This window comes from Anopheles darlingi, chromosome 2 (assembly GCF_943734745.1).
Source record: "Anopheles darlingi chromosome 2, idAnoDarlMG_H_01, whole genome shotgun sequence".
NCBI classification, from domain to species: Eukaryota; Metazoa; Arthropoda; class Insecta; order Diptera; family Culicidae; genus Anopheles; species Anopheles darlingi.
Window position 1 is genome coordinate 23128636 of NC_064874.1, and position 23198 is coordinate 23151833.

Genomic DNA, 23198 nt, shown 5'->3' on the forward strand with positions numbered 1-23198 from the left:
GCAAAGTTTTCTTAGAGGAAAAACACTTTTTCCTAAGCACATCTGGGGAGCTGTGTTAATATTTTGAGCAAATATTTGACGTTCGCCGCCGCCGTCGTCGCTGTCGTCGTAGCCGAGGCTGTTTGCATATAACGCCATAACGGCGACAATGGAGGCTGATGCTGGGCGACGCTTTCGCCAATAGCCGTGGCCACACGGGGCGAAAACTCTAGCGCAAACGAAAAAATTAATGCCAAAACATTTACGCTTGCCGTTTACATGCTGTCAAACGATTATAGGTCCGTGGAGCGTAAAACCTAGAGTAAAAGCTGTTTGCAAACGGAAGGGCTCGCAATATGTTCTATTTGTGGTTTACATTGATAGATAGTGATCATTGCTAGTGTGTTCAATCCTTTTCTTCCACAAAACGATTTTAATTTCCTCAACCCGGCCACGTAAACATATCGAAGCGTAAACGATTTGGCATTAATTTGTAAATTTGCGCGCAAATTTTCGCTCCGTGTGGCCACGGCTAATGAATTTATGTCCTCGAAAAGTTCAAACCAAGCGAACGGACTCTTCTGAGCTCTTTTCCACTCAGGAACGCATGGGTTTTAAGGCATTTTTCTGCAGTTTTGCTGTGCGTTGTCGGGAAAACAGGCTCAAGACGAGTGTGTGCTGAAGGAGGTTTCTCCTTATTTTAGGTACGAAGCGAGGCGCACTCTTTCCTGTTTGAGGATTCTTTGTACTTTTCGGGGAGCAAAAGTGAGGGACTCGGGAGGGACTGTCTTCATAATGTTTTAGTATGATGAATATTGCATACGATAACGATCGCTTAAGAAAGTGTTGCCTTCGTTCCTCTTTCTCGTCTGCCTGCTTTAAAAGGGTCTATATAGGCCCCTTCAGATGGTGCTAGCTTCCGGTCGCGCTTAATGCTTTCCCGGACCGGGCGGCTCTCGACACGATCTCGCCTTAAAGTGCGAAAATAATAAAAAAAAGGCAAGATGTCCGTTCCTGGACTGGGCCTGGGCTGGACAGCAACAGGACAACTGCTGGTGTAACGCCCCTCGAGACCGATGGCGCTGTTTTTTTAAAGGTTTAATTAAAGTAATGGATCGTCTAACGAGCGGAACCGAAATCGGGGGAGCGGTCTTCGATGGAGGATGTGACGGAATGTTTTGATGGAACCAGGCGCTGGACACCGGTCATCCCTCACAGCGGCAATGATTCACCGCGGGCGAAGAAGGAGACGCAGACATCAATTGCAGAATGATGTGTCTCCGCGTGCGATACGCGATTAACGTACGAGAGAAGTGGAATAATGGACCTCGGTCCCGGCGAGATGGAGTAGAGAAGAAACCATTTTGTAAATTGAATGAAACTCATGTGCATCACACACACACACACACACACACACGCACTCGCAATCACAGCACAAACGCATGGGGCCAATGGGAATAAGAATATGTTTTCGATTCGTATCCCGGAATTGGAAAACCATTTGACAGATTGTTCCAAACCCTTATCCGGCCTGTTCTCGATCGGTTTCGGGAAGCATCTAACCGGGGTGGGGTAGGAGGGGGCGCTTATCGCATAAACGAATCGTACACCCCGTCGTCGTCGTCACCGTCGTCTGCAAACGACGTGTGCACCGCCTTCCCCCCACGGAGCGAACGTTCCCCCTTCAGAAGCAGAAGCAGCAGGAAAAAAGGCGGAAAAAACTAAATAAATTGATGCTCGTAAAATAGACGTCCGCACCGCAAGCCGCAATAGTGGACCCCCGGTGTGCATTTCCCCTGATGAGGAAGGCCACGACAACAGCAACAACGACAACGACGACAACGACGACGAAACGAAACGCAAAGAAAACAATAATAATAATAACGAACCAACTTGTTCTTCTTCCCTCTCTCTCTTCGTTCGATTTGTCAAAACCATTCATTACGTAATGAGAGGCCGCGGTGTACGAAGAAAACGTCGACGTCAACGAAGGACCGAAATCAATAAACACACCACAAAGACGACAATCAAGGAGTTCCACCGGTGGGAGGAAAGAAAGGTCGAAGGGATAAGGGAGTCCGCGGTGCAATTATGTAATAAAACAGGGGCCAGTAGCCGCCATCATAATCGTGGCTGCACCGTGCACCGTGTTTCCGTTTTCCCTTCCTCGCGTAAGGCGAGTACTCGACCCGGGATCATATCCTTGCCGGATTGCTTGATGAGCTGTCAGTTTGCTCCTCAAATAAAAAGAAAAACAGGGAGCCTTCTTCCAAACGGACAATTATTATGATTGTGCGCGCACGGGGCGACTCCATTATAATGATGTTGCGGTCTCGAGTGTGACCACTGGACCGGGGAAGAAACATCGAATTTCCTTTCGATTTCCTCGAAGCATCCTCGTGCGCACTAATGACGCACTACATCATGAGTGAGTGATCCAAATCGTTCGAACTATCGAGCATTATGGACAACTATTAAGACCCTTAACACACCGTGAAAGGTGGGGTGCGGGCACGTGTGCCACAGTTCCCACGATCCATCATTTGCGCCCCTCGCGGAAAATCGAATAATCGAACATAACATGCTTTCCCCCGGCGGGCGTCAAGACTTTTCCTCCCTTTCCATCACCACCTCACAACAGACCCCTTTCTAGACGTCTAGAAAGAAGCGGCAGCGTTGGCAGTGGCGGTTCTTTTGCTGTCTGTTCTTCTTCTTCTTCGTTTCTTTCGCTTTTCCTCCAAGAAACCGCCGAGTGGCATGTCGGGGGCCGCCTCCGGGGTGGTTTTAATCGCAAAACCGCAAATCAACTGGCGCACAAAGTCAAACAAACTGTTGCCCATAATTTCCGCCGTCGTTGTTCGAGTTACTAGAGAGTCGCCCCGGGCGGTGGTGCAACTCCCGGACCAACAGAAGAAGGCCCAGAACCCCCAGACAAGGGCACACGGGCATTTCCACAACACACGATGCACAAAAGGCCACTTGCATCAGAGAAAGAGAAGGCAAAAGGGGGCTCATGGGGGCTGGGATTATAATGAAAATTCAAAGGAAAGTTCCGCGGGCGCGCACTCGCTTGCGCACGCGTCCACCACCGCCACCACCACCCTTAGCGGCCTGTCATGTAACCGGTACAGAGGAAAGAGGTGGTTACGGCTTTAATTGGACCAAAAGAAGGACCATCGTGAACTGGAATGGGAAGAAGAGAGAGCGAGGAAACGAGTTCTTAGTGCACACGCCGCTCTTTTGCACGCGGCCGCAATGCGAAAATGTTGTGCCTCCCCGTGGGGGGTGCTGGTTGTACCGGTGCAACATGCATTTCCCGGACACAGGCAGCAGTGAGGATCATAGGACCAGCTCATCAACGTGGTTGTGCTGCTGCCGTTGCCGCTTGTGTCCTCAGAATACCCGTGGCCAAGCCCGGATCGGGAGTCTTTTTTTTTGCAAATTATCTGCAATCATCTGCAATCCGTGGACCGAGCACCGAGCGGTGCACGACGACGAATAGAGCAAAAGATCAGAGATTTCCACCCGGGGATTCGCCTGCGGGATTTGGCCTTTTTCCCCTCACCCTCGCTCTCTGTCAGGTTTTCGATGTAATCTCTTTCTCTCTGTGTGTCTGTGCTGCAACCACCTTCCTTCCAACCCCGGCCAATTGCTAGCATCAACAATGCCGGCAGGGTTTTTGGTTCAGCTTTTAGATGCTCGGTTTTTTTATGCTCTCACCGTGTTTTTGGCCAATGCACACGGTGCTCCACGTGGTACACAATGGATTGTACAGGTTTATTGTTTCGCTTTCTTGTAAAGTGCCAGAAAGTCAGAGCAGAAAGAGAGCGAGTGAAAGACAGACAGAGAGACAGAGAGAGTGAGAGATTAATAAATACGTGCTTTTTAAGTACGTTTTTTACTGGCCTCGGTTGCACTCTGCGATGTGCGAAGTGAAATGCGGCAGCCACTATATGCACTCCCTTTATACAGCGCAAGCTGTGGGTGAACGAAGGTATATTGTTTGAACTTTATCTTAATCACCCCGTGAATGGTGTATACCTTTAAAGCGCCCATCCCCCCTGCTATTTACCTTCGTTGCTATCTTTGGAGGAGTTTTCCAAAAAGATTTTCCACGATTTCAACCGCAACAAAGCCCGTTCTTGAAAGATGCAATTTATGTTTGTTTTTGCTCATGTTTCAGACGACGAGGAGGAGGAGAAAGAGGAGGAGCAATTTCCATTTCCCCGTAGAGACGACGACGGAAATGCGATAAGCACCGCAGTGGACAGTGGAATAAATAAGGCAAATCCACGGGATGACGCGGTGCATACCCTTTAGAGGAGTGCACCGAGAACATATCGAGGCACCGATCGGATGGAGGTGACGGGGAGATGGTATAAGATATGCAAATGGTGCAAATGGTCGCTCGTCTTGCACCAAACTTGCGTGAAGCGAGAACCTCGACAGCAAGAAAAGCTTTCTACGGAGACGGAGCAGCAGCACCAGGTAGCTTGGATCCCGGGGAAAAAGTTTTCCAATTGGTCACCGACGTCTCCGGTAATCGTCTCCGGTAACTAAGTGCGATAAGAGCATAGCAAGCGGTGGAGGTACAAAAGATTTGAAAACCATTTTTTCACCCCTTACAGTCTTGGTTTTTTCAAACAGCAATTTGTCACCGTTGGACAGAATTTAATTACAATTTTCTCCATTATTTATCACCGTAGAAATCTCAGGGTAGTATCTTTCTCTCTCTTTCTCACGTTCGCGTTCTCTTTCAAATTACTTTCTCGTTAGGAACCACAGGAACCGGCTGCGGCTTTACGCAAGATCGAAACGACGCAACATCCCCCGGGGGGAGATGAAAGCTCACAAACTAAGCATCCAAGTGTTTGCAATGCAAACACCGGTTCAGGCCATTTCATAATGCAATCTGATTGTCGTCATTGCGGTCTCACTGAAGAGGAAGCGAGAGAGAGAGAGAAAGAGCAGCGGCAGCATTCCGTATACCGCAATCAGAATTCAGCATCCAGTCTGAATGCGTGTTAATCGTATGCATCGAGGTGGGGCAGGTATTTCAAAACCATCTCTTCCTCTCCCTGGTGTGGGACGAAAAGGCGTCGTCCCTCATTCAAATAGTGCCCTCTTCCCCTCCGCCTCATATGCATCATCCTCCCTTCCGTCGAAGGTCGGTCGACGCTGTGTGCGTTGATCAATCGAATACAATTTGCAATCATCATAATCAATCGCCGGCTAACGATGCCGATGATTTTGCATTAGGTTTTATTCATTCATTAGCCTGCTGCTAAATCGAGCAGGAAACATCCGATTTGTGGTCATCACCTCATGCTGTCGAAAGGTTGAAGCCGCTGTTTTTTGTTGCTTTACTTACTTTTTTCATTTCAGTCTCGATGCCGTAAAGTATCTGTAAAGTGCAGCATGCGTATAATATAAGCGAACATAAATACAGTAAACTTTCTGCCATAGAGCCTATTTCGCTAGCCTCTTTAGCCAAAAGTAGTACCACTTTTTATGTTTATACTAAACACTCAAGCAGGAGTAAAAGAAAAAGAAACTTTTTCCTCCGCTTTATCCTCGACAACAATCGCTTAATGTCAAGATCATCAAACCGTTTCCGCAACGCAGAAGAGGAGGAGGAGGTGGAGAAGATTAGGAGTAGAAAACAATCAACTTTCCCGGTGTGGCGTATCGCAAACAACCCCTGGGCCCTTGGAACGGGGCTTCCAAAACAAAAAAAAAAGGTATCGTACAAAACCTTACATGACCATGACGCTAAGAACAAATAGAACGCACCGGGGCCGAAAGCCCATCAAACCGGCTACCGGAGCACGACATCTACGTCACGCCGTAGCCATCAAAAAGCAATAAGTTTCGGAGAGGGCCACCATCTCTCCATCTAGTGATTGGACAGTTTTTTTTTTCTGTCTACACAACGCCAGCACGTTCCTTCCCGAGAAGCCTATTTCAGGCAGTGGCCACTACTGCCAAGGAGTGAACGATTGTGTGCGTCAGCAGAAAATTGAAGGAAACAACCGCAGCAAACCCTTGGCGAGAGTGCCGTACAAGAGTTTTCGTACAAGCGGAAGCTGTTAGACATTGTATGTGTGCCCGTGTGTGTGTGTGTGTGCGATTTGGTGTGACGATGTGTAAGTTTCCATATCAGCGGAAGTTCCACTTTCATGTCACCCTAGCTGCTGCTGCTGCTGCTGCAATGCTCCTCGATGTCACCCAAAAGGACATATGCATGCATGTTTCCTGTTCCGGGCGGGCGTGTGTGAGCGAGTCCCAGCAGCAGCGAGCTGATGTCCCATTCCTTGCTTGTTCCTTTGGACAAGGCCCGGTAAACGGCCAGCGTTCTCTCTCAATTTCTTTTATCAGTAGCCGCAACATAACGTCGCAACATAATAGCATGCTGCTGCTGCTGCTGACGATGATGATGATGACGACGACCGGTATCTGGCTTCCTCCTTCTACCGGTTCGACAGCTAGCCACTGCAGTGTAATCAGTGGCTCTGTGGAGCAACAACGTCAATGTCTGTGGCTCGTGACGGAGACTGATGCTCAGTGGTCCGCATATTCTACAAGCACACCACCAGACCATAATACAATCTTGCTCCCGGTCCCTAGGTTCGAGGTTTTGCGTGCGTCAATGCGATGCACCGAGATGCAGTCTCTTGCATCGCTTTTAGGCTCTTCGTTCGTTCGTTCGTTCGTTCGTCTGTTCGTTCGAGTCTCATCAGAGCTGCTGAGCTCCGTGCTGAAGGGGGATCTCTTTTTTCTTTGCTTTTCAAAACCACTTTATCAGTCGCTTGTCGTCGTCGTCGTCGTCGTCACCATCGTTACTACCTTCCGCATCGCCTGCTTGGTGCAGCATCTCTCTCTTGCTCTCGTCAGTGTGATGCTGGTATACAGAAGCGTTGGCGTTCTCGTTTGGTAGCAGCACAAACATCATAATCACGATGTTTTTCACGATGTCTCACGTGTGTGTGTGTGTGTGTATATGAGTCTGCGTGTACGCCTCGGTACGAAGGGGTCAAAAGGGTACGCACTTGCCGGTGCAACGGTAGACACGCTGGCAACGGGGTCTGACACTTTGCCAGCCAGGTAGCGAGGCCTTCTTCTTCTTCTGGTCGCAACAACGAATGGCTCCACTTTGCTACATCACCGGCCGAAGGAAGAAGCCAAATGAGTTTGTGTCCTTTTTGAGGGCTGACGAGCAACGATGAGCGAGGAAATAAATTACACCGGTGAGCAGCGACTGTGACCGGTCTTTGATGTTGGTAGGAGGACAATGGAGTGGTGGTATGGTTTGTCCTAAACCGCAGCACACGACTCAGAGCAGTGGTTACTACCTACTGTGTGTGTGTCTTGGTAAAATGGGATTTCACTCACCTACAGGCACAATATTACAATGTTTTATGCTGCATGGGATGCAAAATCCTGTCACTAATCCCTTTGAATGTGTGTAATTATATAGAGTAGTTCATTGCACTTTAGGTTAATGATACAATTGAACTATTCTAAAACAAGCTCTCAATCACTTTAACAAAAAAAAAAAACTATTTAAGCATTTCATTGTGTGCTGTATGCTCTCACGAAGCATACATTTACCGCTTCAATCCCTTGGCTCTTGGACCTCTCTTCGCAAAGTTGCACTGAACATCGTGCCCACGGTACGCCGTGTTCATCGGGAATTGAAATATGAATTATTTATTCACGCCTGGCAAAAAGCCAGCTTTGCGTCCTCTCTCTCTCTCTCTCTCACTCGCGATACACCATGATCTCCCCCCCCCCCCCCGGGGCTCACGAAATCTTCATTGAGCATAGCCGCGCATATGCCGCCTGACTCCGGCATAACCATAAAGCCCATTTTCCATCGGCATGAACACGAACGCCAAGCGCGAGTGCCGGAAAAGTGCAGTCGTAGCTGCAGCTGCAGCTGCAAAGGTGCCGATGGGGCACAGGCAGCAGGCAACCCCGGAAATGTGCATAGTTTTTGTGCCCGAGATTTCCGCGAATCTCACTCCGTCTCTATTTGCTCCCATCGGCCGTTAAAGCTGAACATCAAACTCAACAACAACCAACCATCCGAGCAGCCAACCAACCATTGCCAGCGATTGCGCCAGGCCAGGAATTGAACATTTTATTTATGCATTTGTTTTTCTTCGCTTTGGCATCGCATTGCTTCGGTCGGACGCACGGGATGCCTCAATCGGAACAACACAATTCGGAATCGGACGGTGGCATCGAATGGTGGCATTTTGTGCCACCCGACGAATGACAAATGCCTTCACAATTATTCCTTTTCCCTCACACGCTCGCTCGCTCGCTCGCTGGTTGGCATTCGTCCGCGAATGCTGCAGCATTGCCAGCTGCGTGCAGTATTGTCCGTTGGCCAACACCACCGAACGCTGACCGACCTGCTGCTGCCAAATGGGGAATATTTGAACAATCGGCGCGTTGCGTTGCGATGACCTTTTGCATGCTTTTGGCACATAAGAAATGAAGTGCTATTTGCACTGTAGTTGCAGTGATGTTTGCTCTGTAATCAAAGCGGCTCCTTTTTGGAGCACGAAACACTCTGCGCGAATGTGAATTGAGATCTCAAACCGAGCACATTGACATCCCAACTCCTCCTTCTCCTCCTCCTGCTTTGCTAAAGAAAAACTGGTAATCATTTGTTGATGATTTAAACATTTCAATTTGACGTGCCCATCGGCATGCTTTCTACATCGGTGTATGTTTGTCGAGCAGATGAAAACCTCCGGAACCCGGGCCTATCTCTTATTTTGAGGCAAGTCATTACATGCGGGCCATGGTTTCCCCCGCATATACGGGCATAGGATTATGTCATAAACGTCACAAAGTGGATGCGTCCTCCCCGCCGGAAGCAAGCATCAACCGCCAGTATGTTTTATGACAGAAGCAGCAACCGAGCATAAGCTGCTTGGATGAATTTCCGGCTAAACAAGTCGCGCGCCGGTGAGTAAACATTTCTTTATCTCTACTCTAGGGTTTCCTGTGCTCTGAAAACCGTTTTGAAGCGCGTATATAGTGCTGGAATCTTCAAATGATATGATACTCAACTACCTTAAACATAAAACATGCTTCAGTATTAGCGAGACGAGATGGATAAACATTAGTCAACAAAAACAGCGATAACAACCTTGTCATACGAATAGTGAGAACAAATTAGAGAAATAATTAACTACACCCATACAGAAGTGATAGGCACCGATACAGAGAAGAAAAAAAAGGAAAGATAGAAATACAGAGAATGCGAAATGAGCAAATGGAAATAAACAAAAATCAAAATGCTTACCAGCATTTACATAGCTAGAACAGAATGGGGGATTATCCGCGAACGCGCAAAAAATCTGTGAAAAACATATGGAAAAAATTAAAGCATGTTAAAGACAAACAAACAAACAAACAAATGAAACAGAAAACAGCCGCACCGTGAGCGCACAGCGTGTGAGGCTTTCTAGGATGGAAAGCATTTGTAGTTCCACCCGCCCCCCGGGGTGGAAGGGGGTGTGGGCAAAAGAAGTAAAAAAGCAATTAAAACAATCAAACACATTTGCAGATCAGTTTACTGATAAAAAAAAGCACCGCGGCGATAGGAGCACGAGCGCAACGTGAACAAAGAAACAAACTAAAAACTTTTAATTAATGTCATGAGGTGGGGAACCCATTTATTTAAAGAATGCCCACATAGGCCCGGTATGACGAAGCAGATTATAGTATATTGCGAAATGAAACATTCTCTACTTTCTTGCTATCAGCTGTACCTGCGCCTGGTGGGGCGTGGCGTGGCAGCATAAATGTTTACAATTTGGTACACTTCTTGTGACAATTCTCTTCTCTGCTTTATAATTAACCACTTACACGCCATCATACCCGGTAATTTGTAATACACTTGTCATCGTCATTCGGTCACACAAAACTAGTCACTAGCCTCTCTTCCCCTAGCAGAATCGAGACAAACAACTCAAAGACGACTATCCATTTTGTCCGAAAAAGTCCGGAAAGCGAAAGGCGGACACATTTGGCGTCCTGTTTTTTATGCCTAGGCTCAACAGCAGCAGCAGACAACGGAGAAACTGTCCACTCATCACTGTTTGTAACAATCAGCGATGGTGATGATGTTGAAAATTGGCCCCAAACAAAACCCCTCTATCCCGGCCCCGAACAGAGCCTCCCAAAAATTGATGCATCATTGAGGGCTGACGGTGATGACGATGACGATAGAAGCGCAGTGGAGAACGTGCCTTTGCTCCATTTCCCGAGGATTCTAGCGACCCTAGAGAGACGGGAGAAGGGGGTGGAGTTTGTTTTTGATTGTTCGCTGAATGCTTTCCATTTGCTAGGAAATTATAATCCTTCTCCTAGCCCATGGGCCCACGATATGGCAGCAACGCAGGACCGGGTTGATGGACTGCCATCGTTTGTAATTGGTTAAGTTTTAATAGACTTGGGCGAAGCGAAACGAAAACATACGAGTGTTTGTTAATGTTCATCATAAGATAATTTATCATCGCCTGGAGCGTGCCGTCCGAGGGCCGAGTCGTCCAGTGTCCCGGAGACGGTCCGAAGCAGAAGAAGCATCATATCCATATCAACACTATTTACATGACAAAAAAAACGAAATGGTGACTCGAGAGCATTACCGTCCGAGCCTTCTCCTGCTGTCACATGTCATGACATGTGTTCGGTGTTGAAAACCGGAACGTTGAAAAGAATCCGCTCACCTCCGTCTCTTCATCTTTTTTTGCGGGGGAGAGGGGACAGTAAATTCGATTGATACACTCAGTTACCTCTTTGCGACGTCGAGTGCGATAACACATTTTACAACGTCCCGTTCCCGGCTTCGCCATCAAATCAACACAATCGACATCAAAAACAAATAAAATTGAGATCGAAAAACGTTTCCGGGACCCATTTCCCGGGACCCATTTCCCGGGACCCGGGACCTGGGACTGGGTTCCATGCTCTAGCGCCAACAATGGCCGCAAATGGTGGCGATGGTGTGATGACACCCTGCGAGGTGTCCGAGAGGTTCTTCCGATTGAGCGATATCATTTCCCTGTCCCTTCTTTTTGTCTTCCCCCCTGTGAAGGGGAAGGAAATGGGTATCGCGTTGAAATATTAAGCAGAAGTAGGCCGCGCAGCCGATGGACGTCGTTTTTATTTCGTCGCTTTTATTGCCTTCTGCGCGTTGCCTGTTGTTGCTATCAATAGTTGAGGGGTCCCCCGGTATTTGCCATTCAGATGTTGTGCCAACAGGTAGCGCATTGGACAACGCGAGGACGATACGAGGTGCCAATCAAGAAACTTTAATAGTTTGATAAAACAATACTTTACCGAAGCTCCAGTAGTATAACGATGCGTCAAAAACAAACTCCCCTTGATGGGCATCCTCCCTTCTACTCGCGAGCATGAAAAATCAAATGCAACATTAAATCTCAATCATGCTACCCCCCTCTCGGGTTCATGCAGCGGCAATTGATAAAGCACCAACGACAAATAAATGTCAATTAGCCAAACCATGTTGTTGTGACATAAAACAGCAGCAACACGGAAATAAAGAATCACTAAAAGAAGCGAACGAGATGCTGCGGTAGTCGTGCGTCGTACAAAACCTCCCCAAAAAAAAGGGCGTCCTGTCCTGTAACACCCTTGGGGGGAGGAAGAGCTCAGGGATAATGCTGCTGCTACTGCTGGCCTGTCACTTTTATGACTGCCATCGGTGACCAAATTTCTTCACATACATATGATTTTATCGTCCCCTAATTTTCCACCCAACTACTGGCAGCAGCAGTCACATCAGTAGGGAGGAAAATCCAACACCCTCTCTGACAGCAGCAGCAGGAACAGTTGATGCTGCCAAGCCAAGATGGCCATCCTCCGCAGCTTTCCGGCATTCGGGGCCTTTCTTTTCCTGTCCCTTTTCCCGGATTCTTTTTCTTTTTTCGTTGTTGCAAAAACATTGTAGCAGCATACGAGCGTGGAAAATAATGATCTGAAAAGTATCACAAATTAATGCCCCATGCCTGATGCCTGTCAGTGGCAGTTGGTCCCCACCATCCTTGCGGGAGGTTGCGCAAACCGTGGCGCAGCCCGGAAGCATGCATGTCCGGAGCGAAAGTCACATGAAAGAATTTTCGCGAGGGAAGGTCGGCCCAGGCGCATACACATATCATCATATTTATTGTCCCACGTACGCTTCGGTGGTTCTCATAATAAGCAATCCCCCTCCTCCCCCGTTTCTCCTTCTCCGAAGAGCCGTGAGGTTAACACGGAGGAAACTACTAACGAAAACGGAAAATGTGTTCCACATGTATACATGTGATCCCCGGGAACGCGAAACAACGCTTGCGCTTCGTTATCTTGCGCCATCTTTCTCCGGGCCAGCCGGGGCCGCTCTATCCACCGGAGGTCGAACCGATTGCATGTTGTGGCTACTGCTGCCGCTGCTGCTGCTACTAGGCCTTGTCCCTCTTGGCAATATTGTTTTTTGTAAGACGCGTAATCTAGCGAACAGAATCGCGCTACGGAATGGGAAGCGGGGGGATCATAAAGAAGAAGCGAAAGCCTCTAGATAGCTCGAGGAGCACGAGGAAAATGAAAAAAAAACGTTGTAATATCGGGGGATAGTAATAATCGGACGAAAAAACCGAGATAACTGTAACAAATGGACCATCATCCCGGGGGTCATCCCATGGTTTTATCAAGTTCCTTGGGTTACTACTGACTGATGAACTGATGCTGCTACTTCTACTGCTGCTGCTGGACACTACAACTCCACGTGGAGGCTGGCAACGCAAATTGATTTCGTCACAGAAGTCCGGAACCAAGGGAATGTACAAAATCGAAATTGGTCTGATTCGTCGCTAATCATCAAATGCGGTACCATGTTTTTGGTCCAGTTGCGGCATCCCGTGGGACTGGGAAAGGGCACAAGAAGAGAATGAAAACCTTCGAGATAACCAGACCTGAACACTGATGAGCTGTAGTGTAGTGGTCGGTCGTCAGTTCTTCTCCCGAGGCTTGGAGAACTACTGCAGACAACTACCAACTACTGCAGCGATCCAGCGGAAAAGCTCATCGAATGAAGCCATTACAAGGAATGAGATAATTCATCCACGTCACTAGCAGCAAAGTGGACTAGATGGCGTTCGCCAGCGAATGGATTTTTTGTTTGTTTCGAACAGCTCCATCGGAGAGAGAGAGAGAGACTAGGAGGTTAGTTTGATCAACCGTTTCTGCTCTACTACCAAGTTCCTTTGGTCGCTTGTACAGGAAGCGAGAGAGAGTAAAAAAGGAATTCCGCGCGCAGATGGAAATCAATTTCCAGTGGTGACTGGATGGCCAAGCCGAGTGTCAACCGCGCCCGGTGTCATGGCGTTTGACATTCATGACAAATTCCATCGAAACACAGCCAACTTCTGGTGCTTCACCATGGTAATGAAATATTGGCTGCAGATGAAAGCGAGTCCCTTTCCAAGAGTTGAAAGAGCTAGGAAGCTCCTGTGGCTGGGTGGACAATTGGCACTGATTCTTTGTGACTGGCATCAATTAATCTCGATCTATCAGACCATAATTCACTACAGGAAAAAAAAGGCGAGACGCAGAAGTAGCGACGTTGGTTATGCCTGGTTGCTTGCATAACTAAGTAACATTATCCCTGCTCGTAGTAAACATTATCCCTCTATTTTGGAAGCGGAAAAGTTGTGCTTTCGAGAAGCTCGAGTTTTCCACAGAAGTCCACGCTCTAGTTCAGTAGTGAACCTTACCAACAACGAGTCGGGAGTTGGAGCACTCCATATGTTCCACAAAATTTCGTGACTAGCGGACATAGTTCAACAAAATGGAATGTAAATTTTATTACATCCACTATATCATCGCCGTACACTGTCCACAATGAGTGTGTGTGGCCACCATTTCCCGACTTTATCCTATTCCTGTCCACTTCTAGCCACAAAGCAGGAGCGCCAGGATGCCGGCTTGCGGGGTTCATAATCCTGTGTCTGTGGTGGAGGAATTTTTAATTTTGAAAGTAAACACTCAACTATATCACCATAAAGTTCCTCGTTAAATTGAGAGCCAAGCAGTAGTAGCACCAGCAGCAAACACCGCCAAGGGACACGTCTCGCGAGGTGAAGGTGTGCTGCTGCCGCGGTTGGTCCTCATTCCCCCGAGGGAAAGGGACCGTCGCAGAATGATGTTGTTCATGCTGCTGCTGCTGTTGCTGCTGTTGCTGGTCCAGCAATACAATCCAGCAAGCATCGAGTACAGGTCCCAGGAGAGTGACCAGCCAGCCATCAAGTGACATATAGCGTCGATCGAATCGAGTGACAGTCGACAAAGTGTGCGTGGAAAATGTACAAGAAAACGGGACATTGGCGCATCGAAAAAAATCGCCCAACAAGCGACCACCATTCCACACCATTCCATTTCCATTAGGCAGAAGCACGAAGGAGAGTGAGAGAGAAAGAGAGAATAAACTGATAAAAGGTAACAGATAGCACATCGATCGAGTATGATAACGCGAAAAGCAGCCGCGAGAAGAGCGAAAACCAACAACAGAATCCCCCGCATCACGACCGACCGTTCGACCAGACCAGACCAGACCAGAGGCCAATGACGACGACGACGACGAAAGCCCTGGCCCCTAAAGAGGAACGTTAAAATGCAAAAATCCAAATAAAGCCCATGATTCCCCCTTCCTTGGGTCCCGGACCGATATGCTGCGGGCGTTTCGCGTTTTGTGCCTTCGCGAGATTTTGCGAGAAAATGGCGAAAACAACAGCAGCAGCAACAAAAAAAAACCGAACTGCACGAACGAGAGAGAAAAAGGTAAAACGAAAATGATGCCCATCAGCAGCGCAGTTCGTTCGCGTTCGCCAATCCCGTTGTGTCATCGTGGAGTGCTCGTGCTGCTGCTGCTGCTGCTGGTCGGCGTTGGAGCAGCGTACTTCATTCTGCTTTTTTCCAATTAAGAAAATTGTACCCAAAACCCATTTTTGGTCCGCCGGCCGGCCCGGGTTCCGGCCGTGTCGTGTCGTAACGTTGTGTTTTGGGACGACGACGGGCACGTGCGGTCATCGAAAATGGAGGACCAGGACAACCGGACCATGGCAGTGGCAACAAGGCTTTTCCCCTTCGTTCATATGCGTGTGTGTGTGTGTTGGGGAGGAAAAAAAGGACGATGGACGCGGGTGATTATAATATTTTCTTTTTTGCCCCTTTTCGCGACTCATGCTCCCGGTTTGCACTTCAGCAGCAGACACCGCGTAGACCGTCGTGGACTAATATTGGAGTGCTCTAATAAATGATTAAAATTATTGGAACGTATCACCATGTTACCGTCGTCAGCCGGCAGCGACGTGTAGCCACACAACACATCAAATGGTTTTCCATTTGTAGGGATTGATTTTCATTTCCACTTAAACCACCGGCTTCTGTTAGGACTCAGGCCCTGCCCGCTGATTGCTGCTGTTCTTCTCTCGGGAGTGGGCATAATATGATCATGCTGCGACGCTCATCAATTAAATCATTAATCCTTTCCCCGTACCATGATATCCCTTGGCGCGCTTTGGTGACAAAGGAATAATGCGGGGCCAGGGCTCACGAGCAAAGCCTCATTCGAATGCGGTTAGCTACGCAGCCTACTGTGAGGCCTCCTTCCACTTGAAGTTAATGGTCCGGAAAACAAAATTTAATCGCACAAGTTTCTGATTTAATTATAAACACATGCTCCCCGCCCCCACCCGTTCGTTCGGCATTCGATGCGGTATTTAGTTGGCAGTGAAGGCGATCGGAAGACGACCGAAGGCGTCACAGAGGACTTTAAACACGTCGCAGTCATCATCAACCGAAATCGAGCTCACAATCAAATGGTGCGACCGGAGCGTTTTGTGCCACAAAATCCATGCGCGATCCGTGGATTCGTTAGGCAGAGTACTTTGTCTGTCTATCTAATGTATCGCACCGGGATGCGATGCCTCGTTTTGGTTCCGGAAGTTTCGCCTCGAGGTGGTGCGATCATGCGCACGAGCAGCTTCTGTGTGGAACTTGTAGAAAAGTTTGCGAAACTCAAATTAACTGTAAATCATCGAGGCCCACATCTTGGAGAATACTTGAGGAAAAGAAAAAAACGAGTCTTCCGCATCGTTATTATGGTGCTGCTTTTCCGTCAGAAAGGTGCTTCGAAGCGGTGAAAACAGAGATTTTGCTTTCGGTTCTGGAGTTTCAACAGCATAGCAACATAAAAAAATAATGTTTCCTTTCGTCAAGCACCCCACGTTAAGCACGAAACGACGTATTAGAACGATAAAATATGGTTAAAAACTTTTCAATTGTTTGATTGCCGGCGAGGCAGCAAAACATTACACCTCGAACGCATGAATTATGTTCGCGAGCCTCCGCGCGTTAAAAGGAAAAAGCATCACATTCCAGCTGATAATGGCCCCCCAAAAACAGTAACACATTTAGCAAATAAAGCAGCTCGTATTACCAGTCGCCACATGTGAGCTCTTTCTGCTAATTACTGCTTCTGTGCGCTTGTGTGCGTCGAAAGACGAAAGGCGTGACACATGTGGTCCTGCGAACCACAAACGCTACAGACGCGGGGTTATGCAATCTTTTAAAGTACTTTTCGCACCACATCCGGACCGGAGGCATTCCGAGGACATTTGCTCAGCTGGCATCTGCTTCAATCTGTTGGTTGTTTGCAAATAAATACATCACGAAACAACATTCGGTTCCGCATATCCGTTTCACCGAAAAACCATTTTCATGTATACTAGTGTGGGTCGTGCTAGAAAAAAAAAATCAAGAAGGCCCTGAACACAATTCCTTAGCTACGCTCCGAAAGGTTGTTAGGCATTTAATCGAGCACTACGAAGCGATGCCGGATGTTTAACCATGGTTCAATTGCAATAAAGGAGTGCGACATCCACTAAAGGACAAACACTACATTAGTCTACTCATGTGTGTGTGTCTGTGTGTGTGTGTGTGTGTGTGTGTGTGTGTGTGTGTGTGTGTGTGTGTGTGTGTGTGTGTGTGTGTGTGTGTGTGTGTGTGTGTGTGTGTGTGTGTGTGTGTGTGTGTGTGTGTGTGTCTGTGTGTGTGTGTGCTGGAAAGGACAATCATTTTTCGGTTGGCGGCCAAAAGTTAAATGAATAAACATTGAGATAACACACCTCACCGCCAGAATACAAAAGGGTCTTAGTTCCAGGACTAGGCCCACCTTTCAACAACAACATGGCCATCGAACTAGTTTCATTTACCAAAAAAGAGATTAAAAAGGCGAAAAACAGGCGAAAAACGGGAAAACTTTCAAGCGGAATCTCCAGCTCCAACACCAAGCTCCAAGCGCCCTTTACGTCTACGGAACGGAAAACATTCTCACCATCGCCACTCGCCGCGCCCGCCTTCGCCCGTTCCGAAAAACTCATCATGTTTGCTGCTACGTTTACAGGGACAACGGAACGACATGTGAAGTTTCACAAATCAACAAGTTAGCAGTGCGCAGTACAGAGGACTGGACCGAGACGAGGACAGCAGCAGCAGCGGCAGCGGCAGCATAAAAACGTGCTGCGGAATGGAAAACAAAAAAAAAACAATCAACTGGCCCCCGGCTCCTAGTTCTTCCGGGAGGTACAAATGAGAGATCATCAGAGATGGACAGAGGGCCGATGTATACCGACCGATCTAGCCGAGTGCCTTTTTGAAACTAACACCTGTCAAAACGGATCACTCCCTGGCCGCCGCCAGCGACGGTGCTGGTGCTGGCGACGGCCTGGATTCCCCGAAAACACGGCATACGATAGCAACACCGAGAGACCTAAACAAGCAGTGACACATCGGTGGTTGAAACGTATATAAATATGTTTCTTCTCTTCTCCTTCTAATCATGCTGCTCCTTTTCTCTCTCTCCGTGTGTGAAGAGTCAAAAAGGTAGTAGAAGAAAAGAAGATGTGGAACTGGCACCCAACGACCGTCGGCGTTTTGGGGTCTAAGCTTCAACCCAGAACAGAACCTTCGAAGCGACGGCGGCGGCTTCCTCAGTGAGCTGCTGCAGCAGGTCTCGCCTTGATCGCCTCGACTGTTCGACTTCTATTTTGACCCAAGGTCCCTGTTTTACAGCGTTCTCTCCCTGTCTCTTCGGATAGAGAGATAGACACATGGTCTCCCCCCACCCCGGCCACATGCAATTCGTTCCATCGGGAACACCAATTTACTCCCCGGGGGTCGGGGGGGCAGAGAGAGAAAGGCCTGCCCGACAGAAGGTTAGCTGTATGATGCCCGCCCGGCCCTGGCTCCGGGACATGTTGGACAAGTTGAAGTTTCACAGTTGACTGACGCTCGCGCGCGCGTGTGTGTGTGTGTGCTCGTCGCGAACGCAAACTCCCCGGACCCCCGGTCTATGGGTCCATTTTTTGGGCCACGGATGTCTATCAAGTCTAGGTAAGTCCATCTCGCTACGCCTTCCACGCGAAAGTGGAGTCATGTTACAGCAGCAGCAGCAGCCGCATTCGATCTCGAAGTAGGCTTAGAAGACGGCGGCGTCGTCGTCGTCGTCGTGGTGAGTTCCTCGAAGCCATAAAGCCAAAGTCCGGGGCATCGTTTTGTAAGTCATCTGTCCTAACTTTTCGGAGCCACCTTCCGCGGGGTCTATCCGAATTTTGTGGGAGTGGGAGTAGGAGGAGGTTTTGCTATCTAATCAGCTTGATAACTCTCATTAATCGCTTCACCGTTTCGGTGTCGTCGGGCCCGTGTCTAGCGTCCACGTCCACGGTCTTCAGGAGTTGGAGGTTCAAAAGTTTTTTTTGTATTTTTTTTCTTCTCCTCCACTCCACTGTCGCGGTCGTTATATGAGCCCCATCCGAGAGGGGTGCGTTCGATTGTGTTCCGGCCGGCCAGTCTGCCAGCCGGCCAGGGGTAGTGGTTGTAAATAATCTTGCAAATAACCATAAATATGCTACAGAAACTCTAGTCCCAGGGTCTGATGCCCCGGCAATAAATACATTAACTTCGGAGGCGTCTCGGGGAGTTTGGGGCCCCAGCGCGTTGCCAACGCACGCAAACTGACAACTCGAAAAGGGGCGCAACAGCAACAGTGTTGTTGGCCGAAAATGGAATGCCGATTGCTGATCGAAAGTACTGCAACGACGCGAGACGCGCAAAGACGCGAGACGTTTAGCGCAATGAATTATGATGCCCGGCCAATGTGCAGCCAATTGCGCAATGGACATACTTTTCGATAAATTATTTACCGACCGTTGACCGTTGTTTGCATTGTGCAAATGGTTGTGTACGCTGGTGGTTGAATGCAGACGCTACGCAGTGATCATTACTGAGAGGATCCATCCTTTCGTCAATGCCATCGATAAGCGTCTAATGACAAGCGCAGGTCTAACACGTTATGCGGCCCATGAAACTCCACCAAAGGCTTCATGTTCCATCACGGTGACAACATTAAAATGGACAGTAAATCGGAGAGCTACGCTATTCTTTTGATTCTAGCTCGATCGTAAATTTAATCAGCTTCATTGATCCTCGGATTCGGTTCCTCCGTCGGCGTCTAGAGATGGATGGAACACGGATTCCTTTTTTCAAAAAGGATGACACAGACACCGTCCCGGTTCAAGGTTCGAAAGAAACAGACGGAACACGGAGAGTGCATTCGAACCATTAATTTATAGGATTCAAAAGAGGAGACGATAAGGTGTTCACCGTGACTCCCATTCCAGAACTGCTCGGTTTTTGGGGTGCCCTCAAGCCGGCGATCAAAGTATCCATTTCAAAAGATGTTTAACGGATTAGCCAGGCCCGGGGCTCAGGTTGGGATTCATGTTGAAGGTTGACCTATTATTGAGAAAGCTTATTTTGATTGTCGGAATCGTGCTGTCGTTTCTCCGGAACAATGGATTACACACGGCTTCGGGCTTCAAGAAGGGATTAACGCGTCTTATTATGTCGCAACCGGGGTCCTATCACTCCTCTTTACACACACACGCACGCACACACGTACAGAGAGGGTATCTCTATGATGTCCAGAGCCAATCTAAACATTTCATTTTTAATTATTTTCCCCCAGAAAGTCATTCGTTCGATCGATCGATCAGCAGCAGCAGCAGCTGCAGCAGCAGCAGGTTTGATGGCCCCAGGAAGGGCGAAAGGACGGTGAGTTTTATCAAATCGGTATCGGCAGACGGTTCGCATCATTCGCACCCCTTGTGCTCCCCTTGCCTCGCTGGCCACCAGTAAATCTCGGCAGACGACGCAGCAGCAGCAGCAGCACAAATTGAAACTGTCAAATTCCCGTGATTTATTGCGATTCGCCTGTTGATTTTCGGTTGTCTCTCACACCCTTATATCCTGCGTGCGTGCGTGCGTCCCGACCACGGAGAGCCGGTTCCCCGTTCGATGGTGACCGGGAACTGCATCCCCGGAATGCCCAGACGCGATATCTCAAACGCGGAAAAGGTTCACCCGGGGGATATGATAAAAATATGGATGACTTTCATTAAAACGGTGGATGACTGGCCAGAATGTGTCACCGAAGGAGCAAGAAAGAAGCATACTAACGGATTCCTGGTTCTATCTGGTGCAGTCTTCCCAGAGAGCAGCAACAGCATAAGCTCGATTCTGTCACACAGACCTACAACCTTAAAGGCATTGTTAAGCTTTTGTGCGACGTTTTTTTTTCAGGTATCTGTTGGTTCCTTCTTCGTTTAGTTCGCTGAGGAATTCCCGTAGCACAAAAACCTTTTGCCCATTGCGGTTTTACAGCAAACAGCAACAAATTGTTCCAACAAAAACCTCACGTTTTCAGTGGAGAAAATTAGCAATGGCGTCCCGTGTATTTCGGGGATTCCACCAACCAGATGAAATTCCTGGACAGAACCGTTCTCGAATGCCACGACCAAACGAAATCCGAAATCCCGCTGCTCGTTTTTACTCCAAAAACCATAATAGTTTGAAATCCAAACAAACGGAATAGATTCCTCCAGCGAATTCCATCTCTCCTGTTCCCCGGTTGCTCTGTTCTGCTTGTTTGTTGTTGAACTTGTTGAACAGTGACCGTGGTGTGGTAATGAACCATTTAAACTATTTCAGGTTCAAGGCTTATCACACCAATCTGTCTGTCCGGCGTGTGTGTGTCTGTGAATATGAAAGGAAATATAAAATGTTCCCGCTTTTGCGCTTCCCCGAACGGTCTGTGATCGTGGTCCCAAAAAAACCGCAACGAATGACGCTGGAAGCCACGAGCGAACCCGGAGTATACCGTAGCCTTCCCCTCCCCATCCCCCGGCGGCTACCTAATGATGCCCAGACCAGACCCCTTTTTCCGGTGGTCCCGGGCTCTACGCTAACGCCGGCGATAACGAGCGGTTATATCGGAGCGCGGTACCGCACGTTTTGCAAAGTGATTGATTAGCCCGATAGCCCGAGCGAGAGAACCGACGGTGGCCACGCCGGAAATGCTGGTCAGGTTAAGGCTTAAAAGCCGCTCGCTCGTCGACTAAATAATTTCATTACACTCCTCGTTGCCCCCTTTTTTTGTCGTCCCGTCTCGTCCCACAGAAACCGTTCCGCTTGGTTCACGATTATGCTCATTTGGTCCCCAACCCCTCCGTCATTTCCTTCCATTAAATCGCGCGCACATCCGCACGGACACACGCACGCACGCACGCACGGCCCCAAATATCAATCACCATCAATTCGATGGAAAACTGTCATTCCGGTAGTGTGCTGTCAGTTTGCTGAACTGACAGCAGCAGCAGCAGTAGTACCGCCACCACCATGTCCGCATTTCCGTTTCGTGGTTGTGCGCTGGTGCGTCATTATCGGCTTGGGCTTCGGAAAACGGCGCCCAACGTGTCCCCGAAGCGCCCGAAAAATACCAGCCACCAGACCCCCTTTTCAGCCCCTTTTCATGGTCGCCGCTAAGGGGCTTTCATCTTTTCCGCGAGTTTTTGGGATACTCCAGCCCCGCGTCGGTGCATTTTACGAGGGCGCATTAGCGACAGACACAACCCTCGGGGACACGCCATTGCTGAGCAGCGCGCGAGCGCCATAAAATGATAATGATAAATCAATTAATATAAATTGTTCGCGCATTGATTTAGCGCAGCTGCGGGCATATAGTGGCCTCGAAACTCGCGTCGGGTCGGGTGTCATTGTACGCAGCGTTGTAGTAGGGAAGGACACATCATCAAATCCCATCCAACCAGACATGTCTCTCCTGGGGAGGGGGGTGTGGGTGAGGTGAAAACGTAATAATCGAGAGTAATGCTTCGCTGTTCGCGAAGGAACAGATTGATGAACGCGAGGACGGCTGCAGTCATTAAGCGTTGACTGTTGTACGAAGGTGCAGCCCGTCTGTGTGTGTGTGTCTGTGTGTGAACGTCAACATCATTAAGTCCCAGCTTGCTTCGATTGGAACTAGAACAACGAGTGTTATAACACCGAAAAGGATGCTTTACGCGAGGGGAAAGGTAACACTTGCTTTTTATAGAGTTCCGCAATTGCAGCGTACATACAGCGCCACCTGAACACACACACACACACGCACACCATAGTGGAGCACACACCATAACCTCCAAAAAGTCCGACGCAACGCTCGGAGCGATCGAGCTGCGCACAGAGCAGCGAATGATTTATAGCGCGCAATTAATCATATTTATTTTATCTTTATCTTCTTAAATAGATCGATGTCCGGGGTGTGCACGTTGAGCGATGTCTGGGTGTGCCCAGGCCCCCGGCCCGGATCGACCGACCAGCTGCGTACTGGAACCACGGGGAGAGGAACCACTCGAGAAACGCGGAAGGCGGAATGGAGAATAGAGAGCTAAAGTGAGGCGCATAATCGAATGCTTTCCACCTGGGTGATGCGGGCGGCGATATTTTGGCCATCGTGAGCCGCGCGGGGAGAGCGAATGATGTAAGTTTATCTAACATCTCATTGTCAGGCTGTCAGATTTAGAAAATGAAACGGTCCCCTCTTACGGTTAGAATATGTATTAAGTTACCGTAACATTGAGTGTGCAATGATGAACATATTCAAATTTCGAAGGTACAGGCCTCAGGTTCTCTTCTCTCCTGCACAGGGAACGCACTCTTGCCCCGTGTGGTGCGGCGGTTCAAGGACAAGAGGGAGTTAGCAGTGGTCGAGGCGAAGATGATGACTTTTTTTACGGTCCCGC

The 23198-nt window shown here is 48.7% G+C and overlaps 2 protein-coding genes across 8 annotated transcripts in view; one reads left to right on the plus strand and one right to left on the minus strand.

Annotated features, from left to right (window-relative positions):
- The window catches only part of LOC125950219 (uncharacterized), a 486985-nt gene that overhangs the window by 186682 nt on the left and 277105 nt on the right, over window positions 1–23198 (plus strand). The window lies entirely within an intron of this gene.
- Window positions 1–23198, minus strand: part of LOC125950165 (protein winged eye) — a 111428-nt gene that overhangs the window by 62318 nt on the left and 25912 nt on the right. For 6 of the 7 annotated variants that reach the window (XM_049677869.1, XM_049677866.1, XM_049677867.1 and 3 more), the window contains exon 3: window positions 9302–9356. The exons of the other annotated variant lie outside the window; for it this stretch is intronic. The gene's annotated coding sequence lies outside the window, so the exon portion shown is untranslated. The remainder of the gene's footprint in view (window positions 1–9301; window positions 9357–23198) is intronic. 7 annotated transcript variants of the gene reach the window in all.